We start from the raw sequence: 27,438 nt of genomic DNA on the forward strand, positions 1-27,438 counted from the left end.
CAGATAAATTAGTGATACTCAGACCACTCCTGCATGCAACAGCCCCTCGAGCATAACAGCTATTTACACTCCAAAAATAAATAAAATAGAAAAAAGGAGGCAATAGTTCACCCCAAACTACAGGCAATGCCACCCCACAAAACAACAACAAAGCCAAACTCCAGGCAGGGGTGCTGGCAGGGGCCAAGGGATGTACCTGAGGATGCTGTGGTGACCATGGGCACCATGTTGGGAAATGTATATGTAGATCAATTTGATGCATTCCCCTCCCCCCCTTCAGATAAGTAGAAGCCATGTGTAGTTTATAAGAAAAGCTTTGGTCTCCCTCTTCCTGGGGGGGGGGGGAACATTCACAAGCGTCTAAGGGCTAGGATCCAGAGATACTTTAGACTGGACCTAATGGTCAGGGGTCCCTTTACCTTTAAATGCCAGAAAACTGGAATAGACATGGAGTTTCTGTAACTGAAGCTGCCATGCAATTGAAGGTACCATTCCATGTTACAAGTACCACTACATTCCTCCTTGCTGTCTCTGCTGGTTCATCTGTCCTCTTTGTGAGCAATTGATCTCATGCTGAATCAAGTTCCATAATTGGGGGAATCACTGCAGAGAAGGCTCTGTTCAACATTCCTAGTGATTTCTGCAAGTGGGTATCTCAACAGGTCCTCTAGAGTAGAACTTAAGGTACAGGCAGTTTGATACATGTGTAAGTAACCTGCCCCAAACTATTTGGGGCTTTAAAATTCATGACCACTTTGAATTGGGTGTGGTAACTGGGCACTGGCAGCCTACGACACTGGATCAATATTGGTGTACAGGCATCTCACGTGTCTTCAAATCATGTGCAACCACGCATATGCATGGTACCAAAAAACTCGAAGTGGGGGGAGAGACCTAAAGAGCCTTATCAAAGCCCTGCTGTGCCTCCGGCTCACAAGGAGACTGTCCCTGGAGCCTGAAGGGGATGTCCCCTTTGGGCTCTGGCGAAGGTCTCTTCATGAGCTGGAGATGCAGTGGGGTGCTCTTCACTTATGCATGCAGATAACTTTCTGTGGTTTCATGTAGAGGTAAAACATATGGGGGACAGAATAAAACCGAGGCACCCCATAAGCCAAAGGCCTATGAAACAAATTCCTCAGCAGCACCTTCTGGAACTGATTCTCCAAGAAGAACCAGAGCTACCACATCACTACATCCCAGCGCAGGCAACAGGTCCATCCATTTCCAGCATAAGTCATCCACTTGGGCAATTATGGCTGCTTCTGCTCCAAAACTAGGCCTGAAACCAGACTGGTATCACCTGACACTGCCTGCTCACATCAGCTTACCGAAAATGGAACATTAAAAACTGGGAGGTAGATCTCTCAAACCAAACGTCTAAATTAAGCTTTCTTACCATGGGTCTCACTACTGCCTCTTTAAAAATTGCAGGGATCATTCTCCCCTCAAAAAAGGTTTTCACGACATCAAAGATTCACACACCCAGCCCTGCCCTGGCAGTTTCATCAGCTAAGATAGGCATGACTCCGGAAGACAAATAGTAGACCTTATCCCTCCAAGTAAGTGGTACACATCTACATGTTTCACAAGCTGTGACATGGCCATATGGCACACACTGTCACAACTATGGCATCAAAGCAAGCATGGATGCAATGACTATCTGCTAATTACTTAACTAATTCTTTGAGGATTATTGTTTTGTTTTTTAATATGTATTTTTGTGTTTATACTGTAAACCTCCCTGTGATCCTCGGATGAAGGACGGTATAGAAATTTAGTAATAAATCTCTCGCCAGGTCTGCACCCAGGAGGCCCTTCACTACATGAAAGATCTCTGCAGGACTATGTTGAACAGACAGTGGTGGCAAAGTATGATTTGTTTGCCACAACTTAATTAAGACTGCAAGTGGGTTTTCATCTCTGTTCTGATGTAATCATAATGAGTCTTCTTCCATTTATGTTATAGACCCTATGGTTTCAAGGAGCTAATACTGGCTCAATGACTAGACTGAGATTATTTGGGAGTGATCAAAATAACATTCTCTCTGACCCATCTTTCAAGATGCAGGGACAACAGAGGTTGGAGAAGGGCTGGAATCAGCCCAGGACACTTTGATGCCTGAGGTAAAGGATAAGATGCTACTCCTCTCCCATTCTACATAAAGAAGCCAATTGGACTGGTAGCTAAATTATGAAATTTTGCATGTTAGCTTGGGAGGTCAGGGCAGGCAATGTGGCACATGCAGTTTTATTTTCCTCCACTTTGCTGCCCCTCCATATCTCACCCCGTCCAACTCCCCATCCAAGCATCTGCCTCACTCTGCCTAATGGTGGGGCCAGTCCAGGGAAGAGGAACTCAAAAATTGCACAGCAATTATACTAATTCCTTCTGTCTCTAAATGTGATCCCTATTTAATATTTATATAGCACTTTCCCCAATGTCAACCTTCATTAGAGTAAAGATCATTACTTTTGACAAGTATGCAAGAGTACAGTCTACTACACCTGAGTGGTCCTTGTGTAGAACTGGTACTTTTTAAAAATAGTTCCTGTGAAACAGTGGTATTAGTATCTAAAAGGATAATGCTGCACTCCAATTTCAGCTCTTTAGTTCATGTATGCTGCTAACTGGTTCTCCTAGAATGTTTTAAATCTATTCTTTGACTTCCTGTGTGTCAAATAGAGTGGTTACAAGGCAGTATAGTCTAGATACGGTGTCGCCTGGGGATGAATGTTTAGTTGATTAGTCATTTATATTTTAACTGATTAAGCAATCAATGGATGAACTGTAAATCAATTTGTATATTAATGTAAATTCAGTATGTGTCTTTTTAAGCATCGAGGGCAAGGACATACGCAGGGCACAAAGGCCCTGCACACTTTCCCCACTCCCCCAATCACTGGAGATGTTATTTAGCATTTCAATGGACGTCTGACATCTGACCAAGCAGATGCACTTTCAAGCATATCATCATCAAGGTAAGGGCAAGAAACATGCTTTATTTCAAATGAAAGCTGAGATTCTCAGGAAGCTGAATTCTGCAGAATCGTGGTGAAATTAAACCAGACAGTACAAGATACAGACTTTTTGCAACATCTGATTGTCTCTGCACCGGAAAAAGTAACATGAGAAGTAGACTTGAAAGATAAGACTGATTATGTACGAAAAGATAAAAGTTGAGGTGAAAGCCCTTGAATGCTTTTCTCTTGGGAAATAACTGAGTAGGAGCTATTGCTTGCCAGATCAAGCCTCACCTTATTGTATTCAGTAAGCAAATCACTGCAAATTTCACCTTCACTCTGTTGCTTATGTACTTAAAAAAAAAGGAAGGGGTATTTTTACTTTGATTTGATGGTGTTTACATTGTATAGCTTGTAATATTGATCCTTGTAGTGTGGTGCTATTATTTGCTGAAATAGGAAGAGAAGCACTAGTGTGTGATGAGGCAGCTAATTTTTATTTCCTGATGTGCCCAAGTAATTATTTATCCCTCACATTTGCATCATGTCCTTCTATTACCTTGGAAATGGCAGTCTCTTTTCTCATGTAATGCACAGATACAAATATTTTAAGGGGAGTATTTTCATTTGCTAAAAGGAAATAATCATGCTTCAGAGTAGGAGGGTCCCTCTTTTTAAAGTATAAAAAAGAATTACACAGTCTTCATCATAACTAGATACATGCTTGTTTATCTGTCTAAACCAGAGGTTTTCAACCTGTGTGCCTCGGCACCCTTGGGTGACTTAAAAATTGGCCAGGGGTGCCCTTCTCTCTCTCTCTCTCTCTCTCTCTCTCTCTCTCTCTCTCTCTCTCTCTCTCTTCATGTGACCCATGCTTTCTGCATATCTGCAAAACCTCTTTTTTCTGCACCAAATCTCTCCATTTTTTTCTGCACCAAAAAGGGTGGAATGGGGTGTGGTGGTGGGTAGAATGGGGGAATCCCCATTTACACAAGTCCTGTAATGGAACCTCAGTGAAAGTGGCTCCCAATTTGGGGGGGGGGGGGAGACCATTTGACAACATGGGACTGATCTCTATGTAAACATGTTTTAAAATGCAGTGTCAGCTTCTCTGAGACACCCAGTGACAATAGGGCATTTTTATATCTAAAAGGCAAACTTGGGTACATTTATATATGCTTGCAGCATGCAACTTTTTTTTTTTAGAATGCATGTTTCATTTTCTATTTGTATATAAAACAGCATCAGCATTAGACACTGCAACTAGCAGTCTTGCATGTGCAAGCAAAACTGACCGCTTGCTGGAACAGGCCAGGGTCCAAATGCTGGAATGAGTTTGCTATAGTAGCTGCTTGCTTCCTAGTGATTACTTTCACATATATATGTGCATATATCTAAGAATTATATGACAGAATTTGAAGCAATGGGAATTAGACCTGTTTCAGGTCTGCCCTACAGCTTTTTCTTTATCCCAGATCCCTGCTGGCTGCTTGTTGCTTACTCAGTTCTAAAGCAAAGTTCTTATGTGCATATGCAAGGCCTTCTCAATTATTCCCCTGCATGGTAGGTGGAGCCTAGCATTCCTCAACACCAGATTCTTGACACCTACTTGAATTCTTGCCTTCATGTCCTGCTTGTGGGCTTCCCAAAGGCATCCGGAAGGCCACAGCTTGAAACAGAATGCTGGACTTGGTGGTCCTTAGATCTGATTCAGCAGAGCTACTCATGTTCTTATTCTGAAGTGGTTCTAGGGTTATGTTCTATTATGAGTCACTCAGGGTTACAACTTGTGGGAGAGATCAGTGGCGTAGCGTGGGGGGTGCAGGGGGGGCGGGCACACCGGGCGCAACATCTGAGGGTTAGGGTGCGCAAATCCACAGGTTAGGGTGCGCAAATCCATGGGTTAGGGGGCACAAATTACTTGCCTTGTCCTGGGTGCTGACAACCCACGCTACGCCACTGGGAGAGATATTTAGAAATGAAAAGATTCAAAAACCTGCAAAACCTATTTACTAGTAGAGGAGGTGGGATGACTATATTCACCATAAAATGTGATCACTCTTTCAAACTGCCCCCAGGACTCTCAAAACCTAGTCTTTCTCCAGCTGAAGCTGAGAACATATGTTATATATTGCTTACAATACCCACATCTGCAAATAAACAAATTTGCCTTATTTACCCATGTCAAAATAAGATCTTACAGGATTCCAATGGATTCCCCCACCCCAGTACCTCCTTTGTTACTGTGGTAAGTTTGCCTTGCCTTCTGTTCTTTTAACGCTTCTGGGTTTTGTAGCGTTCCAAATTTCATAGTACATAACTGAGAAAATTATAGTCCTAGCTTTCAATGACTCCAATAAATGCTCATAAGAAAAAATGAATTTCTTCTTGACTACACAACATAATTTGGCTTACAAAGCTATTTATTTAGCATGAAAGCCACCACCACCAGATTCAGCCTGGGATATGTTCATATTAGCACAACGTAAAGCCAAAGCTGCTGAAAGGCCAGACAGGACAGAAATATGGAAGGGATTGGTTATGTAATGTCTCAGTCAAAAGGATTAACATGACTGAAGGACACAGAGCTTGATTCAGCAATACTGCCTGCCCCAGGCATGTTCCTGTGACGTTGGGTTGTAAGAAAGCTTAGGCATTCTCTTCACTTTTTGCTTCCTTTCGTTCCCCTCAGAAATGATTATTTTCTCAGCAACCCAAAAAGCCTTCAGCATTCAGTTTTAACCTAAATCGGTGATGGACGCTTACAAGACCACAATCTGAGTCCTTTCTTTGACAAGACTATTCAGTACTTCGTTGGCACATATACGGAGTCAATTCTGCAGCAACACAAATCTGGAACAGCCATAGAACCTGAGAGTGAGAGTGCTTGCCTGGATTCTGCCGATGCCACCTTGCAGAGTAAGCCTTCCACCAGGGAAAGCTAATCAAATACTACAGTCATCTTGTAAGAAAGACAACCATGTGTTTCAAACTTTAGGAAGAAACTGATCGAAGCCCATGCATAACCCTCTGTTTTCTCCCCAAATGGGATTTAATTGACTTTGATTGGTCTATAAATGTTACACGCAATGGCATGAATCATAGAATCAAAGAGTTGATGGTTATGTCACACTTCAACTTGCTATACAAGGCACCAGAAAGCCTCTTAAATCTTCTTCCCTGTGTGCATTGATGTTTTACTTTCCACAAGCACGACCAATCTGGGTCCACTTTGCAATGCACTGTTATCATATGTTTATTGCCCATCCACTCTCTCTGTCACACATGTGACATTGCAGTCCAGGTATGTTTGGGAATAGAGCCTGGAACAGCTAGAAGCAAAAATCTGTAATAGAGACCTTTGTACACTATACAGTATACTGAAGACAAAGGATCTGGATCACTTAAGAAAACAATACTGTAACATTTCCCCACACCCTAAAGGGATTTAGTAATCTCTTTAAACCACCTGCATCATGTTCCTCCCTCATCCACTGTCATCTGGCAGCAGTCATTTCATACCATCAAGCTACAAGAAAGCAAGTGTTGCTACACCCTCAGTGGGAGATGAGCAACTTTTGGCTCCTCCTTTTCTTGAACTGCTCTTTTCCAGCTGGTCATTATAAGAACTTTGTTCACTGAGGTCTAGTGGCTGAGTGTTTCTTTCTCCCTCCCTCTCAATGCCTTCTTTTGCGTTGTATCTTAGATTATCAGCACAATGTCAGATATGTTCTTGTATTTTATCTTTGTAAGCTGCTCTGGAACCCTTTTCGAGATGTGGTGGGTTGAAGATATTTTAAATAAATCACAATAAATATAACACTACATGCATGTGATAGGTCTGTCCCTGAGAGTACAGTTCTTCCAATAGAAGACCAAAGGAAACATTGCTCACAGGGAGAGCAGTGAAAAACCCTGGAATCCAAATGAACATATTTGGGAAGAGGGAAGCTAACCACATCTTGGGATGGTCACATGACTCTCATTCTCCATGTCCCTCCCAGGGTAAGAGCTTTTTGTTGAAAGAAACCATTTATAACAATCCATGGGGACATATAACAAGTTGTCGTGTCTACTGTTAAACAATTAAGTCCAGTATTCCTGCCTTCTAGACTTCTGTCAGGCACTAAAGTCGAATAAGGTTTCATCTTAATATGAAGCAATGTATACTTTCACTCTCAAGTAGTAGTCAACTCACTATTATAATTTCTTTGCAATTTCAGTTGCACATAGAAGTTTCTAGGCAACCACAAGAATAATAAACATGGGTGGGTGGAGAAATGTTCATAATGGGGGGAAACTCCATTTTTACATGGTTTTATAAAAGTTTTATACAGTAAAATATAAAAAAGATATGTGCAGTTTTTAAAAATCTTTTGCCAGTCACTTTTGAACAAATTCATATTTCAATGAGTATTATTTTGGCTAATGGCCCATATTTTCACCACCATTAAAAACCATAAATGTATATATAAGACAAAATGTAACTTACAAGGAATAAGAGAGGAGCGAAGCAGAGAATTCAAATGTGTCGACAACAGCGGACGGTAGTTTTCACTTCAATTTGTTCAGTCTCCTTGGACCTAAAATTAAAATATTAATTAATTTAAAAATATGTATATATATTGAGGGTATTGGATGTCCTGGAGGCTTTTTCAAAAAGCCATGATGCAGTCTGCTAGATGCTGGGACTGTAATTCAGAATGTGCATCAAAAGTTCATATGATATAGTGATACGGGGGAGTGGCCCTGTTGTGTGGAAAAATCTTTTTTTGGTTTTGGGAACATATTTGTTTGTGGATGTTAATTTGTGATCCTGGAGTGAATGGGTCACTCCTCAATGGGATACAGACGTGGCAGGGGATGTGGAGAACTGAAAAGCAATTAATTGTGGTGTGATGAGCATGGCAGGATGTGTTGGAGTAAGCATGGTGGGGGTAGGTGTGAGGGGAGTATGGATATCCTGCTGTTATTTCTGGGAGGAGAAGGTATGGCATAGTTAGTGGCAGTGATCAGAAAAATAGAACAGGACACCAGCTTCATGCCATCCCCTCAACTTGCAGGGAACTGGTGACTTGGCTACTGGGACTCCCAGGCCTCAATTATACAAACCAGGTCAGACTTTCTTTAAGAAATTCTATGTCAGTCTATAAACTTTCTACTCCATTATAATGAACAAGGCCCTGAGCCCGGCCTTGGCTGGGGAGGGCGGGGTATAAATAAAAAATTATTATTATTATTACATCTTGAGCATCCCCCCCCCACCCAATAAACACAAGGTCGTGTTTATTCTTAGTTAATCTCATCGGACAGGGACCAAGAGGAGACTGTTACCATTCATACCTACTGGTACTCTATCAGCTTACTTGGTTGTTGGCAAGTGTTAATGGTCAATTCCCCTCTGTGTACATGATGAACCTCAGATGTCCCAAGAAGAATTGGCTTTCCCCTGATTCATCAATTCATTTCTTCCTGGCCAGCCCTTTTCTTGAATCTCCAGAGAGAAAAAGAATGGGCAGGATTCATTTAAGCTGTACACAGAATGAGGTCCACTTGTGCAATGGGACTCCACCCTTGCATCCCCTAAATCTGTCTGTAGGGTTTTGGGGAACCCCCAGCACAGGTTAAGGGGGCGCATGCAGAGAGAAGAGAGGGTGGCAACCTTGTTTTAGGCATGCACTTTGGGCTACATTGAATTCCACACAATGAGATCTCCCCTGGTGCTTTTGTCACCCCTTTGAATGCCTTCTAGGGTACCCTGCATTGACTTGTTTGCATGGCGCCTGAAGGGACTCTACTTCCAACTTATCAAACCTAGCTTAGAATCTATTTCAGAGTGAGGTTAGCTAGAAATCACTTGTTTATTTTTAAATTTCATGCTGCTTCTTATTCTTCTACTTCTATTTTGAAGCCTTTAATAAAAAGTTTAATGATAAACTTGGAGCTGACTGAATAAGGTTTTGTTTGCCCACAGTCTCCCTCACCCACAGTTGGCTACTTGTGCCTAAAGCTACCTGGTTAACAGAAGGAAACTGGCCCAGATCTGCTGTTCTCCGCAGAAGAGGTCTGAATTCTTACACATTCAGACTAGGGTTATATAATGTGGGTGGTGGCTGCCTCTCGCTCTCAGCTTCACCTACCTCACAAGGATATGTGTACCTTTGTCACACATGGTTGTCCAGCTAAATACATTTTAATGCAACAAGTACTGAGGCTAATGGATTTTGGAACTGTACAATCATTTTCCCTAAGCTAGTAAACAGCTGCTCCACTGATTGTTTCATGACTCAACCAAAAATGTTCAATGCTAATCTCACATCAAGGAGTAGGCAGGAATAAAGTTAAATAGATGGCAAGAAGCTGATAGTTACCCATATTTATACTAATTAATGATGGGTATTCCCCCTCCCCCCATCCTCCAAGATATTTCCCCTTTACCCTGCATTCACAAAGCTGCTGGCAGCTTTAATTTCTGTGCAGGTATTTCTGGAATAAGTCATTTCAGAATGGAAAACTTAATATCCCGTTATCAAACGTTCACAAATGTCACCAATATCAGAAAGTATAGATGTTTCAGGCTGTAGAAGTAGAGTCTCTAACTGAAATCATTGGAACAACTGTGAATTATGGAAACTGGTAAAAATTTGTGATGAAATAAATGTCATTCTAACAAATGGGCAGAAAAAGGGAGGCAGTTTTCACGGATTCTCCCCTCTGCTTGCAGCTCCCCTTACTGAGCACATTTTCAGGGGCTGTAGGGACAAAGAAACTGTGTATGTTGCCTCACTCCTTCTCACCAGCAGAAGCATCCTGTGAATGGAACTCCACTCACAAGATGCTTCCAATGGTAGAAAGATACAATTCAAGATTAGCAAAGTCTGATGTAGATCCTTTTTTACAAAAGTAAGTCCCCCTTTTCCTAAGATGGTCATAATGAAAGAACTATCTGTAATAGCATTAAGGAGTGTCTGAGGAAGCCACAAGGCTCTGGTTAAAAATATCATTTAATCCAGAAACACTGAGGGGTGGTTAGTATCTGAAACACTTTATTGTAGTCAGAAGATCTTGAAAAGAAGAATCATGTGCTGGATTCTCATTTGTATTTCACTAACCTTCAATCAGATGATAAGATATAGGGGAGAAACACAAATTTTTCATCCAGCTGACACAAAAATTTCAGACATTTTCCTCCCCTTCCTCCAATGAAGCACATCTGCCAAATTTCAGATACAGTGGTACCACAGGTTACATACGCTTCAGGTTACATATGCTTCAGGTTACAGACTCCGCTAACCCAGAAATAGTGCTTCAGGTTAAGAACTTTGCTTCAGGATGAGAACAGAAATTGTGCTCCGGCGGCAGCAGGAGGCCCCATTAGCTAAAGTGGTGCTTCAGGTTAAGAACAGTTTCAGGTTAAGAACGGACCTCCGGAACGAATTAAGTACTTAACCTGAGGTACCACTGTAAATGGTCAAAGGGCTCTTTATTTAATGAGTCCATTAAGAAAGGCATTGACTAATTCCTATTTGACATAATATCAAAAAACCAAGACAAAACAAAACACCCTGGTGCAATGCAAGAACAGAAAGAAGAAGAGACCTGAGTGCCAAGGTAAAGAGTATTCCTCCCAGGCGCCCTCCAGCTGGAGGGTGCCTAGGAGGGACGTGGCAACTACGCCACTGGTGTATGGAAGTCCTGGGTTGCCAAGCCAACAAGACCCACCCCCCTCTCAGTCTCACTGATGTCCAAAGGAAAGCAGAGCAATACATTTGGCACCAGTTGGGCTGCAAGAGTTACTGGAAGAAGGCACACAAGGCACCATCCAGGCATCTTAGGGACTCCACTCTGGATATTAGGATTTACTCCTTAGTCTTCTCCCAAAGATATCTGACAAGGCAGTGGAGATTAAGGATCCGAGTTTTCCTTCATTTAGATGGGCTACCTTCCCTGGTTGCTGAGCCCCATCTGCCCCTCAGTTCCCTCTACACCACATGCAAAAACTGCCTTCTTGGCCTTTAGACCCACTTTTGGTCTCATCTACTCAATCTGCCGGAGCCTGTCTTTGTATGCAGAGAAAGTCCCTAATTCACTGAGGGTTTAAAACCCATCAGCTACCCTCACCTAGTTTAGCTGGCCAGTTCCTGGGCTGTGGTTGCTGTTGCATGCTGACAGCTTCTAGGAACCACAGATGAGAGCTGAGTACAGGTTGGGGACTAAAGGTGGACAAACTACCCCAGAAGGAGCAGGACATGTCTCCCACCAGAGGTTCTACCCCTTCCCTACCACCCTATACACCTCTGCAGACCTATGGTCTGTATTTAAAATGCTAAACAGGTACCCCCAAACAAAATAAGAACAAATATAAGATCAAAGAAATTTTCCAGAAATTGGTCAATTGCCAGCCCTGGCCAGGGGTTGCACTCCTCCTGAAGAAACAGGACCGCAGTTTGGGAGTGCTTCTAGATCCAGTATTGTCACTAGAGGTCCAGATAGCCTTAGTGGCTAGAAGTGCCTTTTAGAAGATGTGACTTCCTGGACAGGGAAACCTTGGCCACAGTAGTTCATGCCCTGGTGTCTTCAAGACTCAGTGAGTGCAATGTTCTATTTTTGGAACCTTCTTAAAACATTTTTGTTCAGACAAGCCTATCCAGGCATGTAGAAATAATGTGTGTTTTATCTCTTTTTAGCTACTGTTGATATTAATAATGTTTTGAATGTTTTAAATACCTGTTTTTAACTGTTGTCACTCATAATTTTAATGCTTTATTTAACATTTTCATAAACCACTTAGTTTTTTTTACTATCAAGTGGTATATAAATTAGTTTTTAAAATTGATTCTAATAATAAAAATTTTAAATGCAAATGGTGCAACAAGGAACTGTGCTTTTGTTTTACACATACAATCAAGGATCCAATCATGGCACTTTTTTATTATTATCACTACACATCCCTTTTTTAGTTTCCAATGATCAGATTCTTTTGCTAGAATGTGCTCTCACTGTTCTCTCTCTCTGAACCTTGTGTGCCCCACTGTCACACATCATATAATCTGGCTCTGGCTAAGGAAACTGAAATGAAGAAGAAAAAGAAGAGATAGGAGGCACCAAATGAACCATTACTCATTCCTGAGTAGGTTCTGTTTTCATAAGCAGAGAAGTGTTGTGTTCACCTCAAGATAACAGCCACAAAGGACCCCATTTAACCTGAAAGGATCCCCGTAATTTGAAGTAAGTAGGGTCTTTTTGGCTGAGGGCTTGTGTCTTGTAAACCTGTTAAAGCTATTAACTGGCTCCTCAGTGGAGGTACTGTGCTTACCCATCTCTCTTTCACAGGTAAGGAAATAAAACAGAAAGAAGTTAAGTGAATTCCCCAAGGCTATACAGAGAAGTGACTGGTGGATGGGGAATTTGAACACATTCATTTTAAAGCTACAATCCTTTCATGCTATCTCTCCAGGCAATGCGTGTCTCACTCTGGGGAGAAAAACATTACGCAGAAGTCATGGAAACTTGTCAAGCGAGGTTCAGCAGTTGCTATCTGGCTACACTTTGGAACATGGATCATCATCTTGAAGCCAGAGAAGCTGAATTCAGAATAATAGAATCATAGAGTTGGAAGAGACCACAAGGGCCATCGAGTCCAACCCCCTGCCAAGCAGGAAACACCATCAGAGCACTCCTGACATATGGTTGTCAAGCCTCTGCTTAAAGACCTCCAAAGAAGGAGACTCCACCACACTCCTTGGCAGCAAATTCCACTGTCGAACAGCTCTTACTGTCAGGAAGTTCTTCCTAATGTTTAGGTGGAATCTTCTTTCTTGTAGTTTGGATCCATTGCTCCGTGTCTGCTTCTCTGGAGCAGCAGAAAACAACCTTTCTCCCTCCTCTATGTGACATCCTTTTATATATTTGAACATGGCTATCATATCACCCCTTAACCTCCTCTTCTCCAGGCTAAACATGCCCAGCTCCCTTAGCCATTCCTCATAAGACATTGTTTCCAGGCCTTTTACCATTTTGGTTGCCCTCCTCTGGACACGTTCCAGTTTGTCAGTGTCCTTCTTGAACTGTGGTGCCCAGAACTGGACACAGTACTCCAGGTGAGGTCTGACCAGAGCAGAATACAGTGGCACTATTACTTCCCTTGATCTAGATGCTATACTCCTATTGATGCAGCCCAGAATTGCATTGGCTTTTTTAGCTGCTGAAGGGAAGAACAGAGAATGTCTGGCCTATGTCTTATCTTTTGTGAGATACCCTTCTAAGTTCCCTTTCAAAGTCAAGAGTGAAATCCAGTTCATATGTAAAAATATTGAGATAGGCAAATCATTATTGCCATATTTTTCCGTGCATAAGACGCCCCCATGTATAATTTTGGGGACTCCAAATTAAGAAAACACCCCTCAGCACTACCCGTGTATAAGACGAGCCCCTTGTGATTGATTGTATGACTGCGGAAATGAATAAAAGCCCCCCATCTAAACAATGACTATCATTAGTGCAGGTAAGATTTCTTTTTAATTTTTTTATCATCTACAATACTGTCTTATTTATTTATAGCACAGTACATTGGTTATTGCTTTGATTTGATGGATCAGTGGTCTTGTTGGATAGTAAAATTCATGTTAAATTGCTGTTTTAGGGGTTGTTTTTAAAAGTCTGGAATGAATTAATCCATTTTGCATTACTTTCTATGGGAAAATGCACCTTGGTTTTGGAACACTTTGGTTTTGGAACAGACTTGCAGAATGATTTAAGTTTAAGAACCAAGGTACCACTGCAATGCTGACTTGGCAGCCCCCACCCCAAACCAACTGCTGTGCAAATCTTCCTTTACCAAAGGCTAAAGAATCATAACATTAACAAGATTCTTGCACTTTGTTACAGCAATAAGAAGAAAGAGACATCATCAACATACAGTACTGCATTAGTATCCATGCATTAAGGGGCCTGGGAGCAGGTATGCGTTGTTTTCCTCTTATGTAAGAAGAAAGTATTGCCAAAGGTCATTTGGGACATTTATCAGGGCAGGGATGGAAGCAGACCCAGCTCTCCTGATTTCCAAAGAGAATACTGAAAACTATGCAACTGCAACACTTGAGAAAGCATGCCTGTCATTCTTTGTACATTGTCAAGGGCTGGGTATACACAACACCTCTAAAGCATATTCCAAGCACATTCTTTCCCTCAAAGGATTCCGGGCCTTCTAGTTTGTTAAGGATTGCTGAGGATTGTAACTCTGTGACAGGCAAACGTTAGTGGCCAGAATTCCTTGAGGGAAATAATGTGCTTGGAATGTGTTTTAAAGCTTTAGTGTGTACACAGTCCTTAACAATATAGGAAGAATGGCAGGCAACCTTTCCCAGGGGTTGCAGTCACATATTTTCAGTATTCATTTGTGAAAGAACTCAGCACTCTGATGTGAAACTTTAAATAAATCAGTGTAGACACATCTATGTAGTTCAAGGCATTTGAAAAATAGCCTCTGCTTCTATGCAAAAAGGTCAGTGGAGAGGGAATGAGCTAGCTCAGATACATAAGGGTAATACTTATTTGTTCAGTGCTAAAAAAGAGGGCCACGTTCATTTTTCTGGAGTTGCTATCAGCATGTTTTCACCATCCTTCCCAATCTGTCACAGTGCTCCTGGAATCTTTCCCCTAGAGCTCCTGTATGCTCCCAAGGAATGTTAAAGTAGGGCCGGCCCACCCATCAGGCAAGGTGAAGTGACCACCTCAGGCAGCAGGATCCACCAGGGCATAAGATCCCAATATTGATTTTTCTTCCCCATTTGTTCCTGATCTTCCCTTACCCGTTCTTCCCTGGCAAGGAGGAGAGACACCATTTGGGGTCTGCCTCAGTTGCCAAAATGTCTTGAGCCAGCCCTGATTAAAAGTATTGCTGGATGGCAAGGTAGTGGAAAAACTAGCATTCTGCAGAGTTCAGCCACTATCTGCAATTCTTCATATCCACCAAAAGGGCCCACATCCTATAAGTGACCTGTCTTTCAATATAGGACAAATGCAAACGTCTCCCGCTGTAGTGTGTATGAGTCATTTGCCATGACACTCAAATAGTGCCCCCCCTGCCGATTTACAAGCCAAGACTCTGTGCCTTAAACGGGCAGGCAAGAATCTACCACTGCATCTCCAGTGCCAGAAACAGCTGTGCTCACTGCATTTCTGCAAGAGGCAGGTCTCCTCTGTCCACAACATAAAAATGGCTACCCTAACCATTAGGTCCAGTCACGGACGACTCTGGGGTTGCGGCGCTCATCTCGCTTTATTGGCCGAGGGAGCCGGCGTACAGCTTCCAGGTCATGTGGCCAGCATGACTAAGCTGCTTCTGGGGAACCAGAGCAGCGCACGGAAGCGCCGTTTACCTTCCCGTTGGAGCTATTTATCTACTTGCACTTCGTGCTTTTGAACTGCTAGGTTGGCAGGAGCAGGAACCGAGCAACGGGAGTTCTCCCCGTCACAGGGATTTGAACCGCCAACCTTCTGATCAGCAAGCCTTAGGCTCTGTGGTTTAACCCACAGCGCCACCCACATCCCTGTATTACCCAGGTATTATATGGTTGCTATCCCAGAGACAAAAGGTATACCTTTACAGAGCAACATCTGGGGCCAGCTTTCTTCTGTTGGGAGGGCAGAGTGAGGTGCAATGTTGACCCACTACTGATTAATCCCTTCCCAAAGTAAAACTAGTTATGGCCACAGTTTTAAACCACCTTCTTCACATTGTGCCTTGAACTATGGGCATTTCCTATGCCATGCAAATGCCTCTTAGCAGACTGAAGTCTAGTGTTTCTATCTGAACATGGTGTAAACATTGGGGAGAAGAGGAGCTGTGACATCAGTGATGCTGTGGGCTCTATGCAAATAGTGATTTGCATTAAATCACATTTCAGGCACTTATTCAAACCACCATGGTCTCACAGGCCTTGGGAAAAACTATTCTCCCCTCCCAGTTATTAATCACAACAAAAAGGAGTGCTTTCTTCAAACATCTGATAAAGTTATGTCTTTTGTTCAACAGTAAAATCTTTGTTTCAGTTTGTATTTACAGTAGGGGTAGGCCAAACCAGTCTGGGTTAACCTGGTACAGTTTCATTGGCTAAGAATGATGTCCCCATTCATCTCTACAGAGCAAAAAGAGAGAGAACTCTGGGGTGGTGTAGGAGTGGCTGGGTACAATGGAATGGCATTATATCTTGAAGCACCCCTTGAAATGTTTTAGGGTAGTTTCACTTCTTGCTGCAAAAAATGACCCAATTCGCCACCCCATTTCTCTGCCTTGAGTATGGAAGCTAAAGGAAGGGGTCTTTCCAGCTTAGCTCTAACACCATTTGACCTCATGGTTCTACTGAATTTGTCTCTTGACCAAAAATGCTGTAGATTCAATTGACCTTTTTGACTGTTGCAAAAGAAAAGATGTAGCAAAATACAGTGGAGCAAGCTGCATTCTTGGCTGAAAAGTTGGAATTTTGCAGACACAAAAAGACAGATCATGCAGAAATACAACTGAAAACCTGTTCCTTCATGACAAAGCTGTCATGACAGAAAAAGCTTTCAAAAGTGAAATCTTCTACAAAGAACCAGATCCACTGTACTGAATGAACAAGAACATCCTGTTTGTGCTATTTTAATTACATTAATGTTATTCAATTAGGATTATAAGATGCCCAGGGTCTGTCATAAGACAGAACACCCTGATTTCACTATAATGTAAAACAGAGCGGCACCAGAAAATGTCAGAGAAGAGCTCTATCAATGGATGATCAGTTCAGGAAAGGGCACTCTGAGGATCACGGAAGATGTTCCCAGCCAACCGTCTCACATCTCTGCCACCATTCATAATAAGTTCTCGCCCAACAATATTTGCTCAAAAGGCAAATACTTTCCTTTACTAGCTCCAGTCCCCAGCCAAGCAGAAGGCAAGAACAGGCACTATTCTGCCAAAAATGTCTTTGCTGCCTTTCCCTGCCTTTCTTTCTCAACTTCTGCTTCTGAAGTGAACATTAGCACATTTGGCCAAGTGCAACTTTTCCATCACTCTAGCACTACTTGAGATACTGCATTTTCTCCCTACCCCATACATATGAAAAAGAAGAAGGCTTTCTTTAGCTCAGCCGTTAGCAATACTTAGGAGGCTTAAATCTAGTGTGCGCATCATATGCGATGTCAGATGTGGCGCAGGCAGAGATAGATTTGTGGCTCACACAGCTGATCCCTGCAGAAAGCAGGACTGAGCTCTCTGTGCATCAGCTGATGTATGGGGAGTTCAGTCTTGTTTGGTCGCTTCCAACCCCATGGGGGAACTCTGACAGGTCTCAACCCAACTGTCAAAGTTGGCCTGCAGGGTGGAGGGGAGATAAATATCTGGTTAAAGAATCCCCACTGCTGACCTAACCGGTATAGCCACAGAATGATTCTCTGATGCAATGCAGTACCACGAGAGTGCCTACAGATGACCAGAGTGGCAGGACAGAAATGTAGGGAAGGCGGTCATCCCTCAGATCCAGTTGTTTATGGTTTTATAAACTAGTGGCAAAATATTAAATGTGGCCCAGTAGCATAATGTGCAGTACTGTCGGAAAGCAGAAGTAGCTAGAAGTCATGCTACCGTCTTCTTCGCTTGCCTGCTGCTTTCTTGGACCAACCATAAGGGGAGCTCCACATAAAATGCATTAATCCAGTCTTGAGGTCACCAGTGCATCATCCACTGTAGCTAAAATATCCGTATCCAAGAATGGTTGGACTTGGCACATGGCTGGAAGCTGGTAAAAAGCATTCCTAGTCATCTGGACCTCCATGACAATGATGGATCAAAGAATCCTCCCAGACTACAAACATGCTCCTGCAGACGGAAGGTAGCTTCATCCAGAACAGGAAACTGACATATTTCTCATACAGCATAACCAATCATCCACAGGCCTCTGTCTTGCCAGAATTGTATTACATCTGTCCACCATGGTGAACAGAATGCTTCTTTCTGCATGCAGACTTCTCAGAGGGAACTGAAGCAGGCTGAACAAGCCTCCACTTTCTGAACTCCCAGATCCAGTACAGGTACTAATTTGTTTAGCCATTTGTCCAATAAACATCATGCCAATCTTCCATTCATCTTTTGACTTTCTTCCAGTCTTAAAATATCTCCTGTAAGCGGTGTTTATTATAGTAGCAATGGCAGGAACAGCAGCTTTAAAAAACAAAACAAAAAACTATTCTGCATTTAAACATTAAAGGTGTGGTATGCATTTGTAGTGCTGCAGTAAATGCAGAGATGGTGAACTGGAGACAGAATGGGGAGGAGGAGGAAGTGTGTCAGGAACAAAATTTCCTGCATTTTGAGGCTGGACTGCACTGAGGTTGGAATCTGTCTGTCTTGGGAGACAATGGAGGAATGTACTTTTTTGGGGTGGGGTCAAGCTGTTGGATGATTTTAGTGCCTGCTGTAGAGACCAATGTGGGAGAGACCTGTTTTGTTGCAGCTGCGGCAGATGAAGGCGTCCCACTGGGACTATGGTGTTTCTTCTCTCTGTGCTCCTACCAGGGGTCATTTCTCCTGTGGTCACTGCTATGGATGCACAATTTGATTGCCTATCTCCAGGGATTGCGGTCAGTGTGGATTTATGTATAAGCTAAACAAGCTATAGCTTAGGGCCCCAATCTTTTGGGGTCCCCCAAAAAAATTAAAGGGAAAAAACTGGATGTACATTTCCAAAATATAAGATAAAAAACAAATAAAATAAAACCTACATGCAGCAACATTGTTTTGTGTTGTGTAGGCTCCTATGATGTACATATTTTGTTATGTGCAAATGGCTTTAGATATCCATTAAGTCCATAATTACCATATAGCCTATATTCAACACACAAAAAAGTGATAATTTGTTGTTGACAAAGGACAGCTGGACATATAAAGAGCCCTATTACCTTCAGTAGCTTAGGGTCTCATTAAACCCAAATCTAGCCCTGATTGTGGTTGTCTGCAAGTGCCTGGAGACATAGCATGGTTGATGTTACCAGTCTTCTTGTCACATTTGCAGACATCTCTGTAATGCAGTGTTGGTCTGCCAATTGGCCTGGTGCTGGAAACACATCCTTGGGAATCCTGACATCTTCCACTCTGTGGAAATGACCATGCCAGCATATACAATCGCTGAGACAGGAATGTGAACATGCTGGGAATGTGAGCACATCTTTGTTTGGATTCTGTCTTGTCATTTGATACCCAAAATCCTCCTGGCATGGCTCATGTGGAAGGCATTGAGACATCACTCCAAATAGGTTGTAAGGTGCACACAACTCACTTCCATAAGGCAGTGTGCTCAACACGCAAGCCTGGTAAACTTTTATCATGGTATTGGACATTAGCATCACGTTCTCCCATACCCTTATGGAGTATGGCGAGCCACTGCCATAGCTGCCTTGCCAGCTCAACACTGATGGAGAGATTGCTGGTTATGGTGAAACGTAGGCAGACAAAATTGTCTACCACCTCAAGTGTGTGATCACCAATGCTGATGTGTGGAGTGCTGGCAATGTCCTGACCTAAGATGTTGGTCTTCATCAGGGTATTGTTAAGGCTGAACTCCCTGCAGGCTTGGGCAAAATGACTGATGAGTCTCTGAAGAGTTTCATTGGAGTGTGCTGTCAAGTCTGCGTCATCTGTGAATATCTCTCAGATAAGGATCCACCACATTTAACTTTCTCCCTTTCCCTGTAACATCTGATAGTCCAGACCTGATTTCCCCCCCAACATTATTCATCCTATGCTAGTGGCAGCCAATCACGCAATCACAGAATTAGAATGGGCTTCAAAAGTTGTCTAGTCAGACCCCTCCCAATGCAGGAAATCTACCGTTCCAGCATCCCTGACAGGTAGTCATCCGACAGCTGCTAAAAATATTGCAAATGAAGAAGAGCCCACCACTTCCTGATCCTGTCCGTTTCACAAGCATACTGCCAGAAAGATGCAGAAGAAGACTGAGGCATAATGTGGGGTAAGAAATTAGATTCTACATGGAGAAGGCACATAATAGCACTAGTAAAGATTAGAGGGAGACCCTCACATTGCATACTGCCTAATATGGTCAGTAAAGGGTATGAAAATTGCGTCTCTCTTAAAATAAGCAGAGAACTACAATACAGTACCATTTTTCCTAGGGGTGGGTTATCCTGTTATTTAAACCCATCCCAGCTGGTGAGTTAATCGGTATTGTGAAGAAATGTGCGGGAGAAAACAATTTAAAGTCAATAAGAAGAGAGACTAAGGATGGCAAGACAGACGTAAGTAATCAAATTAATAATATTATAGAATTTCACTTGGGGGGGGGGGGGAAGAAAGGCACAACAGACATTTCTGCCCTTGTGAGAAATAAGCTATGGCTTGCTGAGAAAGAAGAGGACCTTTTTAAAGCAAAGAAGTGGAAGTAGCAAGAGGAAACATCTTCAACTATGCCTGAATGAGAATGGAGAACAGAAACTAAAAATGCAATCAGGCTCGATTCTAGAAGAAAGCCAAACAGGTGCACAATACTAAAGTGTTTCAGGAGCTTCCAAGCGCTTTTCACTCAGGCCCAGCTCATTCTCAGCAATCTATCGAACAACCTAGAATGTAGGTTTTCCACTTACTGTTAGGGCCACTTTGTGAATTCTCCATCAAAGTAAGATTTGAACTAGCAGCCGGCCCCATACAATAATGCAACACTCAGCATATTTACTCAGAACAAAGTTCCATTGACACAATGACACCTGCTTGGAAACCAGGGGAGGGGGCTGCAGGGGGGTACATTGTACTCCTGCCCAGGGTCAAAAGGGGGATCTGGGAGGGAAATTGTGATGTTTAGCATATTTTTTTAGTTGCTGCTTCGTTAAGTGTTTTATAGATTGTAATTGTTTCATTGATGATTTGTTAATTGTTTTATGATTTATGCTGTATTTCTGATGTTCTACTATGTTCTATTATGTTCTTGTTATTTATTGTTTGTAAGCCGCTTTGAGATTCATTTGAATAAAAAGCATCATAGAAATATAATAAATCAAATCAAATCAATCAAGTTAAAGCCATTAAATCTAGTAAACTTGTGGCCTGTTTCCAAATGTTTGTGTTAATAGTATTAAGTATACTATTGACAATTCCAGCAACAGTAGCTTCTGGAGAGAGGCCGTTTAGCAAAATTTAGCTAATTAATAATTATCTACAATGTCTCAGAAATGTCTTGTGGATTTGGCCAGGCTAAGTGTTGAATCAAACATTGCCAAAGAGATTGATTTTCATGTGGTAGTTTGAATTTTTTTGCAAAAAAGGCCAGAAAAGGTCTTTTTTAAAAAGTAAATAGTAAGTTAATCTTTTTTCTTTCTTTTCTAAACTAATTCTTATGTCTTCTGATGATCTGATCTGCACTGCAATATAAAAGGATATTTCAATCTGAATTATTTTTCCTCATCTGTACATAAACAAAGGTGCGCGAATTGAATGTGCTTTCTTATTTCTGACCCTCTTTTATTTATATTTATGTATATTTTTGTGGAGGAGGTTTGGGAGCACAAGGCCTCAAAGGCAGAAAACTGACGGAGGGACCCCCTCCGGCCCCCTCTCGCCCCCCAGGCCTTTTCAACCCCACAGGCCACAGGAATGATGGAAAGTCAGCGCCACCAACGTTTCCCGGCTCCTGCATTTATATACCAGGAGCAGAACGACGTTAACAGGCTTTAGCTGTGGGGAGGGAATAAAACACGAGGAAGCCATAAATCTGAAGGCTCCTGAAAGCTTCTTGGGCCCACGGGGCAAAGTCAGAAATGTGGAGTTTCAAGCCCTGCCACAAAATGGCTGCCCTGCAGGAGGAGGTTTCCAGTCCCCTTTCCGCCTCCGGGATGCTTCAGTATTCTCCCTTCAGCTCCCCACCACCACTGTCCCGCTCACAGCGGCTCCATTCCCTGACCCTCTTCCAGCCCCATGGCTGCTTGATTTCTGCCCCCCTTACCTCTCTCGCCCTCTTCCCCACAGCGCAAGCGCAGACGCCCCGTCCGGCTCGGCCTCTTCCCTTCCCCCACTCCAGGGAGAACAAGGCTGGGAGCTGCTGGGAAGGCAAGGGGGGCGTGGGGCCAAAGTCTGGGGCCCCCACAGCCCAGGGGCCCTCCAAATGGCCACCCAGAGAGCAGCAGACAGCGGGGGCCGTGGCAAACAGGCCCTGCATCGGCACCACGGGCTTTAGGGTGTGCTGGATTTTCCAGCTTTCAAATTCCAAAATTGAGAGGTGCTAAAAAATTGTACCATGACCCAAATACATTTGGGTCAAATTAATATAATTTAGTTTTGCTTGGTGAGTAAAACTTGTGTAAAATGGCACAGAAATCATTAAAAAAAAAATGCCAAGTGCTTGCAGTTGTATACTTATTCTTACGCATTACCTGACATTTTCAGAAGGTAAAATTCAAATTCTTTTCCGAAAGCAGTTTATGTGCTTCTGCATCAAACGTAGACTGACCAAGCTAAATGTTGTCCAATCACAAAAGTAACTGCAGATTTGAAATTCTCACACTCAAAAACTTGGGGATATATAACCTCTCAACTACGTAACAAGGGGGATGGGGAATGATATATATATGACAGGTGACATAAAAAGGTTATGTCACGCTGTGTCAAAATGATATTTCTTTTAAAAGCACCAAACTGCTCTTGCACGCTGGCTTAGATGTTTAGAGTGCAACAGATCAGACACAGGCCATCTCCTGTTAATGGAGAAACCTTATATGTACAGTGGTACCTCGGGTTACATACGCTTCAGGTTACATATGCTTCAGGTTACAGACTCCGCAAACCCAGAAAGAGTACCTCAGGTTAAAAACTTTGCTTCAGGATGAGAACAGAAATCAGGCTCCAGCGGCGCGGCGGCAGCGAGAGGCCCCATTAGCTAAAGTGGTGCTTCAGGTTAAGAGCAGTTTCAGGTTAAGTACGGACCTCCGGAACGAATTAAGTACTTAACCCGAAGGACCACTGTACATCCAGTGCTGTGCAATCTCATTACATGCCACTCCTAATAGCATCACACCATTTCCCTATAAGGCACAGATAGATTCAAGCCCCAGATCAGGGAGCGAGGCTGACCAGTAATATCTGTATTATCTGTAGGAAAGATCTGCTTCCAGAACTGTTTTAACAAAAATACAGCCCTGCATCTAGGGAACCTCTGTCCCCACACCATCATTTGGGGCTGATACAGTTGATTAGGCAGCCATTCCCAAAGTTTAGCTGGATTTCCCTTTAAATGCGTTAAGATTTTTTATTTTTTTGGGGGGGGGGGGAGCGCATTTCTGTCACTCAGCCATTAAATTCCCTTGTGCCACCTCCAATAGCCGTTATTTTCTCCCACAGCCTTGGGGCCTATTCCTGCTCCCTGCTGTTCTTCCACACACTAAATACCTTTGCACCCCTCTTAATGTCAAATGTTTTTCTCCTCTGCCTTTGACTATTCCCCAACTATTTTGGTATATTCCACTTGTTGTTCTCTTACACACTTGAATCTCCCATCAATAGGTGTCCCTTCCTGGCAGGCAAATAAAGTTCCAAAGGGAAATTGATGGGATAAGACAATGTCATTTTAATATCCAGTGATCTTCCTTTGAGCGTACTTCTTGCTACACCTTTGCTTGCAATAGCACATTTTAAAAGCTGGAGATCTGTGTATATTTGTTTTAATCAACAGGCGTTCAAAATCTAATACACAGAAGAGACTGTTATGTGCAAATTACAATTGTATTCAGAGTATTGAGGACCACTTCAGAGAAGAGATGGCAACCTGATCAGCCTTGGCTGATGGAGAAGGGAGTGGGCAAGGCATTGCAAAGAGAAGGGTCTTCTACTGGAATGAGATTATAACCATTTCCTTTTATAGTGTGTTTTACCTCCATTGTGAAATTTTACCCTTTTCAGCAAACAAAAGCTTTTTCAGCAGTGCAGTATTATGTAACTTGTAAAGGAGCAGCACAATTAGTGATGAGAGATGTTAGACATATGAGAAAGCAGATCTTGAAAAAAGCAGAGCCTCCAGCCAGCACAAGCTAGAAGTGTCATTCTTTATGAATCCCCTTAGAGTCAATCTAGTGTGAAAGCTGCTTGGCAGATTTCTCCATTGCCAGCCAAGTCCTGTCCCCAAAGATGGGAGGATATGGTATTATATATATAATGTGTGTGTGTGTGTTTTCATATATACAGAGAGATAGAGAGAGAATGCTGATGCATTCAGAATTATGACCAATGCTTTTTATTGTTTATTAATCATATTTATATCAGTCCGCTATTGGTCTTGTCTGCTCAATCCACTGCACCCTGTCCTTGCATGCAGGAGAAGTCCCTAACCACCAAGCGTTTGAGACCCATCGGCTACTCTGACCAGGTTTAGACAGCTACTTGAAGCCGTTCCTTGGGTCTTTGCTGCTGTCGCATTCTGACAGTTTCTAGGAGCCATAGGTGAGCACTGAGGGCAGGGTGGAGACCAAGGTGGACAAAATACCACAGAAGGAGCATGACGTGTCCCTCACCAGAGGTTCTACCCTTCCCCTAGCACCCCATGCATATTGCTCTGCTTTCCTTTGGACCACATCAGTGAGGCCGAGAGGGAGGCCTTGTTGTCTGGGCAGCCCAGGACCTCCAGACATACTGGCCAGGCTTCACCCTGGGGAGGTCACTTTGGCTCTGCTAATGCAGCAGTTTGGCTTCACTTCCAGAGGCAGACGCCATTGTCTCTTGAGACAGATGGATGCCAATTATATCAGTCCTCCAAAGAGCTCGAGATAGAGCCAGTGGGTTCCCCCCACCTTTTAATCCAAATAACCCTGTGAAATAAGGTAGAGATAGTAACTGGCTGTGATGGAGCCAGTTTGTCAGCCTCTATGGTGGGTGGCTAAGCTGTACCCTTCAGATAATGGACCAACTCTCTTCAGCCCCAACCAATATAGTCAGAGGTTAGCCAGGCTATTTTTCTAGAAAAAGAGGTACTGGATCTCACCATGAATGCCTTCCTTGTTCTCTTATAATGGCAATGGCACCCCTGACAGGTGCTGGAACTGTGTTCCAGCTAAAAAAGCCCTGGTGGTCAGGGATTAGTGAAGTTGTAGTCTAATAAAATAAAATAAGCAACACCTGTTTTATGAAGTGTTATAAGAATTCAAATAATGATGTAGAACAGAATATGATGTTGTTAGCAAGCTTATAAGTGAGCTCCACTCCTCCAGTTTCTTATCAACCCCGACAGTGGGGAGAATGGATAAAGGACCATTTAGGCATACTGATTTTGAATATGGCAGAGGGATAAAAAGATAGCTCATCTCTGTCACTTGAAGTGATTCTGTGCAGCCTGAGCAGGGAGCGGTAATGGCAACGAAGAATGTTTTCCATAAAACTAGCCAGCTTTCCCCTTCTCAATATTGTTTCAGCTTGAACTACTCCCTGTTCGTTGTTTTTACATCCATCTTTGAGAAACAGAGAGCTTGTTGAAACATCCAAGTCCATGGTTTCAAAAGGTGACAATTGCAGGAGAAACTTTGTGAAGAATGCTTTAGGGAAGCCTCAGTCAGGAGCCACCACACATCATGAGGTAGCCTGTCAGATCCTCTAGTCCAGCAACACTTCCAGCTGTGGCCAGCCAGATGCCTCCCAGAGCTCACACGCAGAGCACGAAGATGATAGATGTTCCCTGTTTGCCCTGACATCTTTTATTTAGAAACTTATGGCCTCTGATTTGTGGCTTCTGCAGGAAAATGTCAGTGAAATACTGTACACACCCTAAATACTGCATTTCTCCTTAATGGCTGTTGAAGTCAGTTGTTTAGAGTTCCTGTCATGTTTTCTCTCCTCTAGCATTGCAGAACCATCCACACGACTTCTTCATTATAAAGCTTGTGAAAGTGAATTAGTTCCATCAGCTGCTGGGAAGGATCACTGAGCCACCCCAGAATCTTCCTGTTTCTCCCATGAAACTATATCCTTAAAAGGCTCTCATTAGAAATGACTGCAACTCCCCTCAGCTAAATTAAGCTACTCTTTCTAAATATTTAAAACACACTAACACAAAAATGCCTGGAAGTGGTTGGGGCAGGCAGGAGGGGAACCGCAGAGGAAAGTTCAAGAAATAAACAAGTGTGAACTAGGGGAAATGCATTAGATCCATCAGTCAAAATGCTTTAATGTTTCCTGTTAGCAATCCAAGAGGCATTTAGGATTTATTTTTTATTCAAGTAATAAAAACCCCCTCACAGTCTAAACTGCTTATTAAAGGGAAGCAGTGATCATTGTCTACCAGTACATTTAATACATGCTTTCAAAAATCTAGAGTTTTAAAGCAACTACATTCCACTAACAGATAAAACTTTATGCTTCAAAAAATAGGAAATAAAATGCATTAGGCAAATGGACAGAAAACAGAAAGTCATCTTGCAGGCAGAGCAGAACACCCTAGAAGACTAAAAAGAGTAGGCAGTGAGTTGTATCCAACTCAATTCTGCTCAGAGTAGACACAGTGAAATGAATGGACTTATGTTAGTTGCCTTCTCTGAGTATGACTAACATACTTTACATTATTATTAGCCCCCAAACCCAAACTCACAGCTGGAAAATTATTCTTGTCATTGTGTTATGCCTGTGAAATCCACTGATAACAAATGTCAGGGGCTCAGGAGCAGAGGCACAGGGAAGAGGGGAGGGGGAGGAATCCGAGGGGAGCGTAGGAGGGGACAGTGGTCCGAGGGATTCCATGAGCCTCTCCAGCGAATCGGAAGATTCACAAAAGGGGGCGCCAGTGGCCAGGGGCAGGGGGTTCCCAAGGGGAACACCCCAGGAGCAAGGGGGCAGCAGGGACTCCCAGAGCAGTAGTTGGAAATCAGGACCAGCTTCCCCACCAGAGCAGAGTGGGGGGGAAGAGTCCCAGGTATCGGGGCCAGTGCTTTCCCCACCAGGGAGAGGAGACGAGGCAGAGCTGACCACGCCTCCATCGGAGAGTCAGGCAACGGAGGGGAGGTCAGATCCGGCCAGTGTCACGGAAGAGGGAAGCAGTGATAGAAGCAGTGTAACGGTTAGGAGAAAGGTCACTGGGTTGGCGCGAGAAACAAGTTCAAATGTACAGGAGCGCGGGACAGCAGAGAATGAGGATTGGGAACCGGGTCCTAAAGCCCGCCGGAGGCAGGGGGAGGAGCTAAGCGACTCAGCGTCAGAGGAGTCCAGAAAGGGCAATGTCCCGGTGGGCAGGAGGACCCAGAGGCGGAGAGAACAGCGCAGAAGGTGGAGCAGGGCTAGGATCTTAAACTGGTGCGGAAGGGGAGGTGATTCAGACGGGACTTCGCCGATCTAAGGTCTAAGACATAGGGCTGCACGCTCTGGCGTTGAAATGGAAACTAAACTTCAATAAATACTTTTGTACATTACATCAACCTGGCGTTGGTCCTCTGTGAGCTGGCACCTAGAGGCAGCTCTGACAA

At 43.2% G+C, this 27,438-nt stretch overlaps 1 protein-coding gene and 1 long non-coding RNA gene across 3 annotated transcripts in view; one reads left to right on the forward strand and one right to left on the reverse strand.

Annotated features, from left to right (window-relative positions):
- Positions 1-13,450, forward strand: part of LOC310840739 — a 31,565-nt gene extending 18,115 nt beyond the window's left edge. Inside the window, exons 5-8 of the long non-coding RNA XR_014562074.1 lie at positions 1,967-2,124; positions 12,027-12,189; positions 12,295-12,572; positions 13,184-13,450. This is a non-coding gene — a long non-coding RNA (uncharacterized lncRNA). The remainder of the gene's footprint in view (positions 1-1,966; positions 2,125-12,026; positions 12,190-12,294; positions 12,573-13,183) is intronic.
- The window catches only part of B3GNT2 (UDP-GlcNAc:betaGal beta-1,3-N-acetylglucosaminyltransferase 2), a 50,681-nt gene extending 28,185 nt beyond the window's left edge, over positions 1-22,496 (reverse strand). Inside the window, exons 1-2 of one of the 2 annotated variants that reach the window (XM_083730666.1) lie at positions 22,378-22,496; positions 7,454-7,544 (exon numbers count right to left, since the gene is read on the reverse strand). The gene's annotated coding sequence lies outside the window, so the exon portion shown is untranslated. Of the gene's footprint in view, positions 1-7,453; positions 7,545-21,950; positions 22,033-22,377 lie in introns of those variants that run through there. The other variant, XM_083730665.1, reaches the window with a different exon arrangement.
- Between the last annotated feature and the right edge of the window lie 4,942 nt (positions 22,497-27,438).

Source organism: Podarcis gaigeae, assembly GCF_964106915.1.
Source record: "Podarcis gaigeae genome assembly, chromosome: 3".
NCBI lineage: Eukaryota > Metazoa > Chordata > Lepidosauria > Squamata > Lacertidae > Podarcis > Podarcis gaigeae.